We start from the raw sequence: 14,077 nt of genomic DNA, 5'->3' as shown, positions 1-14,077 counted from the left end.
TAACCAGCTGAGCCACACTGGCACCTCAACAGGTGTATGTTACCCTAAATAAAGGGAAGAATAAATTTTCTGGGAAACAATGCACAGTTTCTATCATCTAAGTACAAAATATTAAGGACCCAAAGCCATCTATAGATTCAATACAATCCCCATCAAAATACCAACGTCATTCTTCATAGAAATGAAAAAAAAATCCTAAAATGTGTATGGAACTACAAAAGACCCAGAATAGCCAAAGAAAAAATCCTGAGGGAAAAGAACAAAGGTAGAGGTATCACACTTCTTGGTTTCAAACTCTACTATGAAGTTATAAAAACGGTATGGTATTGGCCCAAAAATAGACACATAGCCCAGTGGAACAGAATAGAGAGCCCAGAATTAAACCCTTGTTTATATGGTCAACTAATACTTGACAAGGTAGCCAATGAGGAAAGGATAGTTGCTTCAACAAATGGTGCTGCGAAAACTAGAAAAACATGTATACAGCAATGAAATTGGAACCCTATTTCACACCACCCACAAAAATTAACTTGAAGTGGATCAAGGACTTAAACACAATACCAAATGCTATAAAACTCCTAGAACAAAACGTAGGGAAGAAGCTCCTTGACATTGGTCTTGGCAATGATTTTTTTTTTAAGATTTATTTATTTATTTATCTGACAGAAAGAGAGTGAGCAGAAGGAGGAGGAGCAGGAGAGGGAGAAGCAGGCTCCCCGCGGTGAGTCCGACGTGGGGCTCGATCCCAGGACCCTGAGATCATGACCTGAGCCGAAGGCAGATGCCCAACCGACTGAGCCACCCAGGAGGCCTGGCAATGATTGTTTGGATATGACACCAAAAGAACAAAAAAACAAAAGCAAAAATCAACAAATGAGACTACATCAAGCTTAAAAGTTTTTGTATAGCAAAGGAAACAACAAAATGAAAAGGCAACCTATAGAATGTGAGAAAATTTGTGGAAACCATATATTGGATAAGGAGTTAATGTCCAAGATATATAAAGAACTCACACAACTCAGTAACAAAAAGACAATCCAATTAAAAAAATGGGTAGAAGAACTAAATGGACTTTTTCCCAAAGAAGTCATCCAAATGACCGACAGGTACCTGAAAAGACACTCAACATCACTAATTATCAGGCAAGTGCAAATTAAAACCACACTGAGATATTACCTCACATCTATTAGAATGGCTATAATCAAGAAGACAAGAGATAACAAGTGTTGGCAATAATTTGGAGAAAGGGGAACTCTTGTGTACTGTTGGTGGGAATGTAAATTGGTGCAGTCGCTATGAAAAACAGTATGGAGGTTCCTCAAAAAATTGAAAATAGAACTACCATGTGATCCAAAAATTTCACTTCTGGGTATTTATCTGAAGAAAATGAAAACACTAACTTGAAGAGATGTCTGCCCCACCATGTTCATTCCAGCATTATTTACAGTAGCCAAGATATGGAAACAACCTAGGTGTCCATTGATGGATGGATAAAGAAAATGCAGTAAACATTTACAATGGAGTATTATTCAATCATGGGTAAGAAGGACATTCTGCCATTTGGAACAACATGGATGGAATTTGAGCACTTTATGCTAAGTGAAATAAGTCAGAGAAAGACAAGTACTCTATGATATCACACATATATGGAATTTTAGAAAGCCGAACTTGTAAAAACAGAGAATAAAATGATTACCAGGGGATGGGGGTGAGGGGAAGGGACAGAGGTTGCTTAGGAGTACATAATTATCTGTTGTTTAAGAGTACAGTAAGTAGCAAAATAGGGCGCCTGGGTGGCTCAGTTGGTTAAGCGACTGCCTTCAGCTCAGGTCATGATCCTGGAGTCCCGGGATCGAGTTCCACATCGGACTCCCTGCTCGGCAGGGAGTCGGCTTCTCCCTCTGACCCTCTGACCCTCTCCCCTCTCTTGCTTTCTATCTCTCATTCTCTCTCTCTCAAATAAATAAATAAATCTTCAAAAAAAAAAATCAGTAGCAAAATAGCCCCAGAGCTGTGATGCACAATACAGTGAATATAGACAATAATATTGTTTTTTAATCATCAAACTTGCTAAAAGACTAGAACTTCATTATTCCAGCTACTGAAAACAAAAGATAATTATGTAACATGATAGAGGTGCTAATTGTTGCTACAATGGCAATCATATTACAATATATAAATGTATCAAAGGCACATGTTATACCCCTGGAATTTATACAATGTTATATGTCAAATATATTTCAGTAAAAAAGAAAAGGACCTGAGCTAAGGTAGTGGCAGTGAAAATGAAAAAAAAAAAAAAGTTACCAGTTTGAGAGGTAATTAGGAGGTAGAGTTGACTCAGATTGGCTATGAAAAGTGAGGGACAGGACGATGACAGAAATAATATCCAGGTTTCTGCCTTGGGTACCTGGATGGATGATGGTGAATAACATTTACTAAGTAAGAACACAAAAGAAGAGATTTAGGGAGGAAGTGAAGAATTCAGTTTTGCACAAGACCTAGAGACACAGCAGTCTGAAAAACCTGATTCCCTAAGAGCCAATATGAAAGAGCATTTTATTTAGGCCATATCGCTTAAGAGTAGGGAAAAAAAATCATTTGATTTTATTATGTCAGTGCCAGAACTCAAACAATTCAGTTATTAAAGAATCCTTGGTTGTCTGGATAGACCATATATGTGTATTTTTAATCATTTATTTGATGCACTTGATGTATTCTCCTGACTTCCACCGCGAGTGAGCCTGTGAATCCAAAAAAACTCCCATCTCTGCTCAGGCAACTCCTTCTATGAACTTTCCATAATAAAATGCTGAAGCCTGGAATTCTTAAAATCTACAAACTGCTCATTAGTGCTTTGCAAAAACACATTGTTTCCACTTACCAGCACAAAAGGATTATTTTGGTTTTCATTCTTTAATTCTAGTTTTCTTTGTGTTGTTGCTATTGGATATGTTTTGTTTAAGAATGGTATAAACCATGAGAGTGTTAACAGACAAAAAGGAGAGTCTAACCTGTTTTACACTAAAAAGTCTCTTTGCAGAGAAAATCGCCTTTATTATGGATCAATGTTAGGTTGGAGGGCTGATGTCTGAGCAAGTGGGCTTCCTAATGCTGAGTCCAGAGTTATTCAGACCTACCTACCCAGTTGCAGGCAGTGCAGGAACCGGGGAGTCCCCTCCTCTAGCCCCAGCATGGGCGGGGCCTGACCCTGGAGGAGCAGAGAGATAATACATGGCTCCTTTCTTCAGTTATATTCCAAGAAGAAGAAGCTGAGCTGTTCATTCCCAATTTCTTTTTTCAAACATTACCCCCAGGGTGGAATGACTGCAGAGTTGGCAGATCAGAAGCACTGTACTAATATATACGCTAATGGGCTCCTGTCAAATGGAAGAAACATCAGGAACAGGAAAGAAGTATCTTCAATAACTCTGATAGCATACTCACAGGTTAAATACATCTATTTGTCTATCTAGAAGGTCCCAATTGTTTGATTTATAGCTCTTTCTAATATTCTTGATAAAAATTTATTTTTTCCTTTGCCTTATAAAGTTCGAGAAATTACCTGCCTATACTTAGAGTTTTAATAGTATCACTTTATCATTACAAAGCAATTATACTAAGCACCTACCTGTATGTAACCTTGGGATAGATACTTTAATCTCATATTTTATCACTGCTATGATTTCAAGAGAGGACATTTATTTTAACAGATTATGAAACATGAGAGTATAGATGAGCTCAATACTAATGACAGCTCCCAAAGGCCTTTATCTATCTTATTCAGCACTGCTCCCAAGCTTAGTGCCTGGCACATAAAGGGTCGCAATAAATACGTGTTGGATAAATGAATATACTTTCCCCAAATCTCACATTTATTTGGATGGTCCGTATCTAAGTTAGTGTTTATAGAAGAGCCTTCATATTTGCCAAGAAATATGTTCTGGAAGACTTTTCTTTCTTTTTTTTTATATTTTATTTATTTATTTGACAGAAAGAGAGACAGGAGAGACGGAACACAAGTGGGAGTGGGAGAGGGAGAAGCAGGCTTTCTGCTGAGCAGGGAGCCCGATGTGGGGCTCCATCCCAGGACACTGGGAACATGACCTGAGCCAAAGGCAGACGCTTAACGGCAGACATTTAAAGACTGAGCCATCCAGGCGCCCCTCTAGAAGACTTTTCAGTTGGGAAAATTCTCAGTACTGTAGAGATGTTTTTGAAGGAGAAGAAAGCAAAGAAGAGAGAGTTAAAAGAAAAAGTGTGATGCTCCTTTTTCAAGTGGGTATTTGCATATATTCTCTCCCCAGCATTTTCTCCTCTCTACATAGTTCCCCCCCTTTCCTTTCTTTGTATTCTTTTGCTGCTGCTTCTCCCCCCCACCCCATCCTTCTCCTCCTCTTCTTCATGGAGAGGGACAGGCAGCACCCAGGAAGGAGGAATACCAATTTAGAAGAGCCTGGTCTACACTAGAGGAGTTAGGGATTCTCCGGCCTGGGGGGATGGAGCACATTGGAGAAGATGAAAGTCTGCAGCTTTCTAAACCAGTTGTGATGTTGGTATTTCTCAGCACATACCTCACTTGTTAAAGATAAAATAAGAGGGCGCCTGGGTGGCTCAGTCGTTAAGCATCTGCCTTTGGCTCAGGTTGTGATCCCAGTGTCCTGGGATCGGGTCCTGCATCGGGTCCTGCATCGGGTCCTGCATCGGGTCCTGCATCGGGTCCTGCATCGGGCTCCCTGCTTGGCGGGAAGTCTGCTTCTCCCTCTGTGTTCCTGCTCTCTCTCTCTGTCAAATAAATAAATAAATAAAATCTTAAAAAAAAAGATAAAATAAGAATCACTTCATTTTTCAATTAAAAAAAAGATTTCAAGTAAGAGATAAGCTGATCAAATTTGCATTTTAAATCAACTGGCTGGTGGATGGAAAATGGATGTGAAAGGTTCAATGCTGGAGACCTGGAGAATGTAGATTGTTGGCAGTCATCCAGACAAGAAATTTTGAGGGCCTGAGTGGTGGTAGTGATTTTAGGAATGGAAAGGAGGAGACTTGGCTAATTAATGATATAAACTTGGTCTTGAAGAGTGACTAGGAAATTAACCTGGCAGAGGAGTGAAAAAATGATATTCCTAGGCCGGAGGAGAGGCAGGGAGATGTGGAAAAGCAAGAAATGTTCTGAGAAGTAATTAACAAATAAGTCAGCATGACAGGCACACAGTATCACTATAAGAGTGTGTCAAACAAAAACAAGAGCTGGATAGTAAGTAGTTATAATGGTGAAAACGGGCGCCTGTGTGGCTCAGTCGTTAAGCGCCTGCCTTCAGCTCAGGTCCTGGGATCCAGCTCCACATCGGGCTCCCTGCTCCGCGGAAGGCCTGCTTCTCCCTCTCACACTCCCCCTGCTTATGTTCCCTCTCTCGTGTGTTTTTCTCTGTCAAATAAATAAATAAAATCTTTAAAAAAATAAAATTGTGAAAACAGATTTAATTCAGGAACTATTACAATAGGAGAAAAGAGACCTTAGTATAGAATTGGGCTCAATTTAGAATTTTAAAAAAAGTGGGGATTTGTAGCCAAGGATGGGGTGGGTGGGTGGGGATGTCAGTCAGTGGATGGAAAATTACTAAAAGGGTAGAATAATCTTGCTAAACTGACCGAATAGGATTCTTGCTGAAAGTAGGCCAGAATCATCAGGTATCACCTGGGAGATGGTGGGGAATGGCAAATTTGACCAGATATTGAGGGTGATCAGATACCTAAGGTGAGGGATTCCCTCTACGCTGACTTAGCAGGATTCTTGCTACAACTGGTCCATGTGAGCCCAGCAAAAATTGAAACTGAAGCCCAAGGTCAAAGCCTAGTTGAGAAGAGAGTTTAGAGGAATCTGAATAAAGTTTGATCAAAAACAGCATCTTTGTCAGGTTGAGGCCAAAGAGAGATGTTTGGGTAGTCAAAATCTAATTCATGAAGGGTCTCCTATGTTTTCTCAGGAGTTTGGTCTCTTTAATAGCTTATGCTTGCATACGACCCACAGCCACCTTCTCCTCTTTTTGTAAGAAAGAGGCTCTGAACTCCAGGGGATGCCATAAAATCAAGGAGTCCTTAGTAGGAGGGCCAGAGCCCCCCCAGAAATACTCAGAACCATAATCAAGAATCCTCACACAGGGAGGGCGTGTAGTTCCTTCGTGAATGACCTTTCAATCCTGCAAACCTCATAGCCTAAATCACCACTGTTATCTGAATATAGGCCGCTCTTTTAGTCTCTAATTTCATTGCATTGACTGAGGCTTTAGTGAGTCTATTGTTGGAAAAGGAAGCATTTGTGCCTCAAGTACAGGAAATCACCAAACAATTAACTTCCATGGACTCGTGCAGCCTGGGTCAAATGCCTCAGTGTGATCATCTTTGTTTCATGTCAGGCTATTGAGGAAATGTTTTGCAGGTCAGAATCTTGGCTTTAATGTGTTGTTTTGAGTCAATGGGGTCAGCTGTGAGACCTCTAACAGTGATAATTATCTACAGTAAAATGTGAATATAGCTGTCAGAGGTCTGCCATGAGGAAGGGAAGATTTCAGGGGGGAAGAGAGTTTTCTCTAAAATACACTGTAATTTGAATATTCGGAGGTGGGAAGGGCCACTTATAGAGACCAGGGAGAAAATAGTGTGGGAAGAAGGGGAAAGGAGAATAGTTATTACATTTTGTGGGCAGGGAAACATTAACCCCTCGGAGACAAAGAAGTTGGTGTGTGGGGGATAGTTTAAAGGGATGGTTAGAATTTGGGCTTATATAGCATCTTAACAAAAGATAAATTTTTCGAGAAGTGACAAGACAAAGGAAAAGGGCTTTGAATTTCATCTGGGTGGCAGACTGTGGGAAGGCAAACATGGGGGAAATAATGGAAGGTAAGCACTAGTTACTAAAGTTTGTTATGTAGATTCCTTGGAGCTAATAAGGGTCTAGAGTTTTCTCCCATGATCAACTTCTATCCTGCCTGGCAGAGATAGGAAGGAAAATACCTTTACAAATTTAGGTCCTGCCTTTAGGCAAATAAGGGGAGGGCAGAGTTTATCTTTTCTTTCTTTCTTTCTTTTTTTTTTTGAGATTTTATTTATTTATTTATTTATTTATTTATTTGACAGAGAGAGAGAGATCACAAGTAGGCAGACAGGCAGGCAGAGGGAGAGGGAGAAGCAGGCTCCCCGCTGAGCAGGGAGCCCAATGCGGGGCTCCATCCCAGGATGCTGTGATCATGACCTGTGCCAAAGAAGACACCCAACTGACTGAGCCACCCAGGCACCTCAGAAAGTTTTTCTTATATCTGCTTCTTCTCAATTACCTTCAGTTTAAAATAAGTGTCTTATTCTGGGGTGGCATATTCTGCCATCCTTCCGCAGCTACTGTGTGAATGGGACAAATAAGATCCCTCCTTTTGAGATGCTTACATGCCAGGTGGGAGTGTGGAAGGAGAGAAAAATAATAAATATATAAATGAATGAATGAATGAATGAATAATGAGATAAGGGGCACCTGGATGGCTCAGTCAGTTAAGCGTCCAACACTTGGTTTTGGCTCAGGTCTTGATCTTAGGGTTGTGAGATCAAGTCCTGTGTTGGGCTCCATGCTAGGCATGGAGACTGCTTAATATTCTCTCCCTCTCGCTTTGCTTCCCCTTCCTTCCCTCTCAAACAAACAAACAAACAAACAAATAAAAAAAAACCCAGATGATTTTAGAATGTGATAAATACTATAGAGGAAATACAGTTTTAAGTGTGTGGACTCTGGAATTAGTCTGCCTGGGTTCAAATATTGGTTCTGCTATTTACTAGCTATGTGATCTTTGCAAGTTACTCAGTCTCTGGGTTTCCATTTCCTCATTTTTTTTTTTTAAGATTTTATTTATTTATTTGACACACAGAGAGAGAGCATTCGAGAGTGATCACAAGCAGGGGGAGCGGCAGGCCGAGGAAGAGGGAAAAGCAGGCTCTACACAGAGAGGGGACCCTGAAGCAGGGCTTGATCCCAGGACCCTGGGATCATGACCTGAGCTGAAGGCAGACACCTAACCAACTGAGCCACCCAGGTGCCCCTCCATTTCCTCATTTGTAAATGGGGATAGGAATAGTACCTACTTCATAACTTTATGGGGATATGGTGTCTAAATGGGGTTTCTTTTGATCAGAAGGGGGCCTGCCAAATGTGGGGCAACAATTGAGTGCAAGCTGGTGGTGCAGGAGGTGAAAGAATTCACCTGAGGCAGAACAAAGGAGATAGAAGCTTATGGAACACGCCGCAAGGGAGCGGCGGGCAGGACCGCAGAGGACAGGCTGTCTGCCACGAGGCAGTGGGTGGGGGCTCTTTCTAAAGGGGGAAGATAAGGAGGTACAGTGACATGTGGAATCTTCCCTTTTTTGGTAACTGTGCCTAGTTGTAAGTAGCCCATTGGTCAGTTAGGGTCCATGGATATTTTGAGATGGGTCGCCAGATGGTCTCTGTGGGTCCTTTCTACATTCCATTGCTCAAGCCTGTTTGCCTAAAAGCAGCCTCTACATTGGGGAGATTAAATGAATGAATGAATTAAATAAATGAATGAATCCATATGAAGTGCTTAGAACTGTGTGTGCCCCATAGGAAGTGCATACTAAGAGCTACCTACCAGTACTATGAAGAAGACAGTGATATATAACAATAAATGGGGAGGGTGTTGCTTACGATAGTCAGTGAAGGACTTACTGAGATTGTGGTGATTAAGCTGTTACCCAAAGTATGAGCAGGAGCCTGTCATGATTAGAGTATTGGGAAATCTAAACGTAAAGATACTACAGCAGAAGAAGCTTAGCATGTTTGAAGAAGAGAAATGTGGCCTGTGTGGTAAGACAGTGAGCAAGAGAGAAAGTTAAATTCTATTAATTTTCTACTGCTGTGCAACAAATTGCAACAAACTCAATGCCCATTTATTAGCTCACAGTTCTGTCGGTCAAAAGCCTGGGTGGGCTCAGCTGCATTCTCCGCTTAGAGTCTCACAAGGCTGAAGTCAAGGTGTTGGCCAAACAGGACTCTTATTTTTTATTTTATTATTATTATTTTTTTAAGTAAGCTCTATGCCCAATGTGGGGCTTGAACTCAACCCTGAGATCAAGAGTCACACACTCCGGCGCCTGGGTGGCTCAGTTGGTTATGTGACTGCCTTCGGCTCAGGTCATGATCCTGGAGTCCTGGGATCGAGTGCCACGTCGGGCTCCCAGCTCAGTGGGGAGTCTGCTTCTCCCTCTGACACTCCCCCCTCTCATGGTCTCTCTCTCTCATTCTCTCTCTCAAATAAATAAATAAAATCTAAAAAAAAAAAAAAAAAGAGTCACACACTCTACCAACTGAACCAGCCAGGTGCCCCAGACAGACAGGACTCTTACATGGAGGCTCTGGAAGAGAATTCACTTACAGAGCCATTCAGTTTATTGGCAGAGTTCAGTTCCTGGTGGTTGCAGGCTGGGGGTACTCTCAGCTTCTAGAGGTTGCCTGTACTCCTTGGCTCGTGGGCTCTTGCTCCCTCTTCAAAGCCAGCAGAGGTGAGTCAAGTCTTTCTCCTGTTTAGAAGTTCTCTGACTTCTGCTTCTGTCTCTACTTGTACAGGCTCAGGTAATCTGCCCTTTGCCATGTAACATAACACAATCACAGGAATAATACAGGGGTTGGAGTTCATGGGGGCCAAAATTCTGCCTACCACATGCATGAAATGAATTAGAGATGTAGTCTTTTTTTTTTAAAAGATTTTATTTATTTATTCATGAGAGACAGAGAGAGAGAGAGAGGCAGAGGGAGAAGCAGGCTCCCAAGGAGAAAGGAGCCCGACACGGGACTTGATCCCAGGACCCTGGGATCATGACCCGAGCCAAAGGCAGACACCCAACCATCTGAGCCACCCAGGCACCCTAGAGATGTACTCTTAAGCTGGCTTATGAAAAGAGTGACAAGAAGTATCGATGTTACTGTTTTGTTTTGTTTTTTAAAGATTTTATTTATTTATTTATTTGGAGCACAGCAGGAGGGGCAGAGGGAGAGAGAGAATCTCAAGCAGACTCCATATTGAGCAAGGAATCCAACATGGGGCTCAATCCCACGAACCTGAGATCGTGACCTGAGGGGAAATCAAAAGTTGGACGCTTAACCAACTAAGCCACCCAGGTGCTCCAAGAGTTGATGTTATTCTAAATGCTAAATGAAACCCTTCAGGTTTCAAGCTGACGTGTGTCACAATCTGATTTATATTTTCCACAGATCATCTGGCTGCTGGTGAAGAATGGATTGTAGCGGTTGTAAGCAAAGGCAGAGAGGATATGGCTGTCCCAGTGAGATGAAAATAGCTGAGACTAAGAGTGAGAGTGGACATGGAAAGAGAGGATGGATATTGGCATTCTTTAAATAAGGTCAGAGGAACGTACTGATCAAAGTAGGTGTAAGAGATATGGGAAAAGAAGTGATCAACTTGGAGGATCGCAGTGCCATTGCTGAGATGGGAAAGAATGGGGAATGGTCTGTTAAGGGTGGAGGATGGGCTTGGGAATCAAGAGTTCTCTTTCATATGCATAATAGGAACCAAGTCTTTTCATTGGTTTCTGTTTCCACTGTTGCCCGGTTCCTCCCCATCACCCACTCCCCTTAGCAACCACAGTAATTCTTGTAACACTTCGGGCCTATAATTTCACTTTCCTGCTCCACCCCCAAATGGCCTTGGTTCACAGAATGAAAAACAGTTTTTATCATGGTCCACAGAGCCCTCCCCAGTCTGACCCCTGGCTGCCTCTCCAGCTTCGTTTCCCATCATTCTTCTCCTTGCTCACTGTGCTTCAGCCACTCTGGCTTTCTTCTAGTTCCTCAAATTTTGCAAACCTGTTCCCATTTCTGAGCTTTTACAATTGCTTTTTCCGTAGATCCCAGAAGGTCCACTTCTTCACTTCATTCCAGTTTCTGCCCAAATGTCTCCTTCTCAGATAGGCCATCTTGACCAATCTACAGAAAATAACAAGACTGTTGCTCTAATTCTTTGTCCTACTTTAATTTTCTTCCTAGCATCTATCAACATCTAACATTGTAACTTAAGTTTGTTTCTTACCTGTTTCTCCCACAAGCCTCACCAACAGAGTGTTCAAATTTTTGCCAATCCGACCTACAAAAATTTGTATATCAGTGAGTTTTAATATGCCTTTCTCTTACTATGAATGAAGTTGAAAAGTTTTTCATATTTATTTTATGCAGATTTGTCCTCATTTTAGTAAATATTACATATATATTTTAGGACCTATCTTCCCCTTTAATAAAGTCAGTACTTCTATATTAAATATGTGTCCCAGTCCATTTGGGCTGCTATAATGAAAATACCATAGAATGAGTGGCTCAAACAACAAACACTTATTTATCATCAAATTTCTCGAGGCTCGGAAATCCAAGGTCAAGGCATGGGCAGACTCACTGTCTGATGAGAGCTACTTCCTGGTTCATAGATGTCCATCTCTCTGACTCACACACAGAAGAGGCGAGGAAGTCTCTGGAGTGTCTTTTAGAAGGGCACTAATCCCATTCCTGAAGGCTCTGCCCTCATGACCTAACACCTCCAGAAGCCCAACCTCCAGATAGTATCACATTTGGGATTAGGTTTTAATGTGTGAATTTTCAGGGGTATGTGAGCATTTAGTCTATATTAGTATGTTAAGTATGTTTATTTATATACACACCTTTCCACAAAGTATTTGAGAAAGTTTTGAAAAGGCACATATAATAAAGTAGTATATTATAAATAAAAGAAGAAAATAAAGACTAAGAGAAAGAAGAGTGATAATATGACAACCATTGGGGTAAATGTAAGTTACTGTGTTTTAAATTATACACTTTTCCATGAACATCTTAAATAACAGGTTTAAAATTGTTCTATAATTTGTGTTATGGACACAAAGATGGCCCCAAATTATCCTCACTTCCTGGTATTCATGCCTTTGTGTAAATCCTTCTCCTTGAGTGTAGGCAGGACCTGTGACTTGCTTCTAACCAATAGAATATGTCAAAGGTGTTGGAAGGTAACCTATGTTGTTGCATTACAGAAGATTGTAACTTTGATCTTGCTAGCAGATGTTCTCTATGGACTCTCTGACTGAACTGGCTTTGATGAAGTAAGTCACCTTATGGAAAGGCCCATGTGGCAAGGAACTGAGGACAGCTTCTGCTCAACAGCCCAGGGGCTGAGGCCCTCAGTCCAAAAGACTACAAGGTGTTGAATGCTGCTAACAATGATGTGAACTTGGAAGAAGATCCTTCCCCAGTCAAACCCCAGTTGAGAGCCCAGCCCAGCCCTGGCTAGCACTTGATTGCAGCCTTGTAAGAGACCCTGAAGCAGAGGGCTGAGCTAAGCCATCCCAGATTTATGGGGAGAAACTATGACCTAATAAATGACTAGTTTTTTTAATTATTATTTATTTATTTATTGAGAGACAGAGAGAGAGAGAGCACAGAGGGAGGGGCAGAGGGAGAAGGAGAGAGAGAATCTCAAGCCCGGCTTGATCTCATGACCCTGAAATCATGACCTGAGCCAAAATCAAGAGTCAGACACTTAACCGACTGAGGCACCCAGGCGTCCCTATAAATGAATAATGTTTTAAGCCTTTAACAAATGAGTGATATTTTAAGCCACTCAGTTGGTGGTAATATTGTTACACAGCAATAAATAACTTAAAAAACTATGGTGTAAGAAATATCACATTTCATTATTTTTCCTCAATTAAATTAAATCCTTTGGGCTCTTATCTATCAGGGTTGGTAATTCAGTCATAGTTATTTTTAGAGGGCCCTACCTCATTCTTTATAAAAGAACCCAAGGCTGATGTAACTTAGGAAAAGTGATGCGGAGAAGAGATGTATAGGGAGTCCTCAATCCACTGATTTGCTGCTGAAACACATATTGTCAGTCTTTACACTCTAGTCAAAGGTGGTTGCCTCTGCTGAAGATAGCATCTACTCCCTCTGCCAAATTTGGCAACTGGAATGTTCACTACAGGGATGATTACAGCTTAGTGCTCAGTCCCCAGGTACACAGAAAGCCATGCTCAACAACATTTCCTGCCACGTCCAGGCCACTGTGAGGAAGCAGAATGAGGAGCCCCACAGCCAGAGGACCTAGCACAGCCTAACTGCCTACTCTGGATATAATCCATCTTTGCTCTGGCCCCTTCTCTCTTAATACCGGAAGTTCTCCTCTTTTAGGCCAATCCAACAAGTCTCCAAAAACAATGTTTTCTTAACTAGGTGAAGAAAGCCTAGACTGTACCAAATAGAACACAAAGTCCTGGCTACCCTCCCCTTTCCTACCCCTAGACTCTTTCCCAGGAGGGGAGGAACAATAATGTCTAATTTTTTTGTGAAGATTCTATAGCAACTGGAAATTATTTAATTTACATAATTTAATGTAAATAAAAATTAATTTAATTTAAATAATTATTTAATTATGAAATTTGTCATTTAGGTTGCTAGCCACACCATCAGGGCAAGATGAACACTTTTTTTTAAGATGAAAACTTAAGGGCGCCTGGGTGGCTCAGATGGTTAAGCGTCTGCCTTTGGCTCAGGTCATGATCCCGGGGTCCTGGGATTGAGTCCCGCATCGGGCTCCCTGCTCTGTGGTGAGCCTGCTTCTCCCTCTGCTTCTCTCTCTCTCTCTCTCTCTCTCTCTGACTTTCATGAATAAATAAATAAAACATTTAAAAAAAAAAAGATGAAAACTTAATTGTGAAGTTCTCATTATTGTGAAAGATTTTGTTTCCTCAAGGGGCGCCTGGGTGGCTCAGTTGTTAAGCATCTGCCTTCGGCTCGGGTCGTGATCCCGGGATCCTGGGATCGAGCCCCGCATCGGGCTCTTGCTTGGCGGGAAGCCTGCTTCTCCCTCTCCCATTCCCCCTGCTTGTGTTCCCTCTCTCGCTGTGTCTCTGTCTGTCAAATAAATGAAATCTTAAAAAAAAAAAAAGATTCTGTTTCCTCAAAACAAAACAAAATAAAACAAAACAGCACTCTTCCTAGCTCTAAATTCTACGGGGGATTTTC

The 14,077-nt window shown here is 41.5% G+C and overlaps 1 long non-coding RNA gene across 1 annotated transcript in view; it reads right to left on the bottom strand.

Moving 5' to 3' along the window:
* Positions 1–10,978: 10,978 nt before the first annotated feature.
* Positions 10,979–14,077, bottom strand: part of LOC141373434 (uncharacterized) — a 207,923-nt gene continuing 204,824 nt past the window's right edge. Inside the window, exons 3-4 of the long non-coding RNA XR_012379451.1 lie at positions 11,106–11,159; positions 10,979–11,002 (exon numbers count right to left, since the gene is read on the bottom strand). This is a non-coding gene — a long non-coding RNA (uncharacterized lncRNA). The remainder of the gene's footprint in view (positions 11,003–11,105; positions 11,160–14,077) is intronic.

The sequence above is a fragment of the Callorhinus ursinus genome, unplaced genomic scaffold (genome assembly GCF_003265705.2).
Source record: "Callorhinus ursinus isolate GAN/ISIS: 27379988/994484 unplaced genomic scaffold, GSC_fseal_2.0 scaffold9, whole genome shotgun sequence".
NCBI classification, from domain to species: domain Eukaryota; kingdom Metazoa; phylum Chordata; class Mammalia; order Carnivora; family Otariidae; genus Callorhinus; species Callorhinus ursinus.
This window is presented reverse-complemented; position numbering and strand designations above follow the sequence as displayed.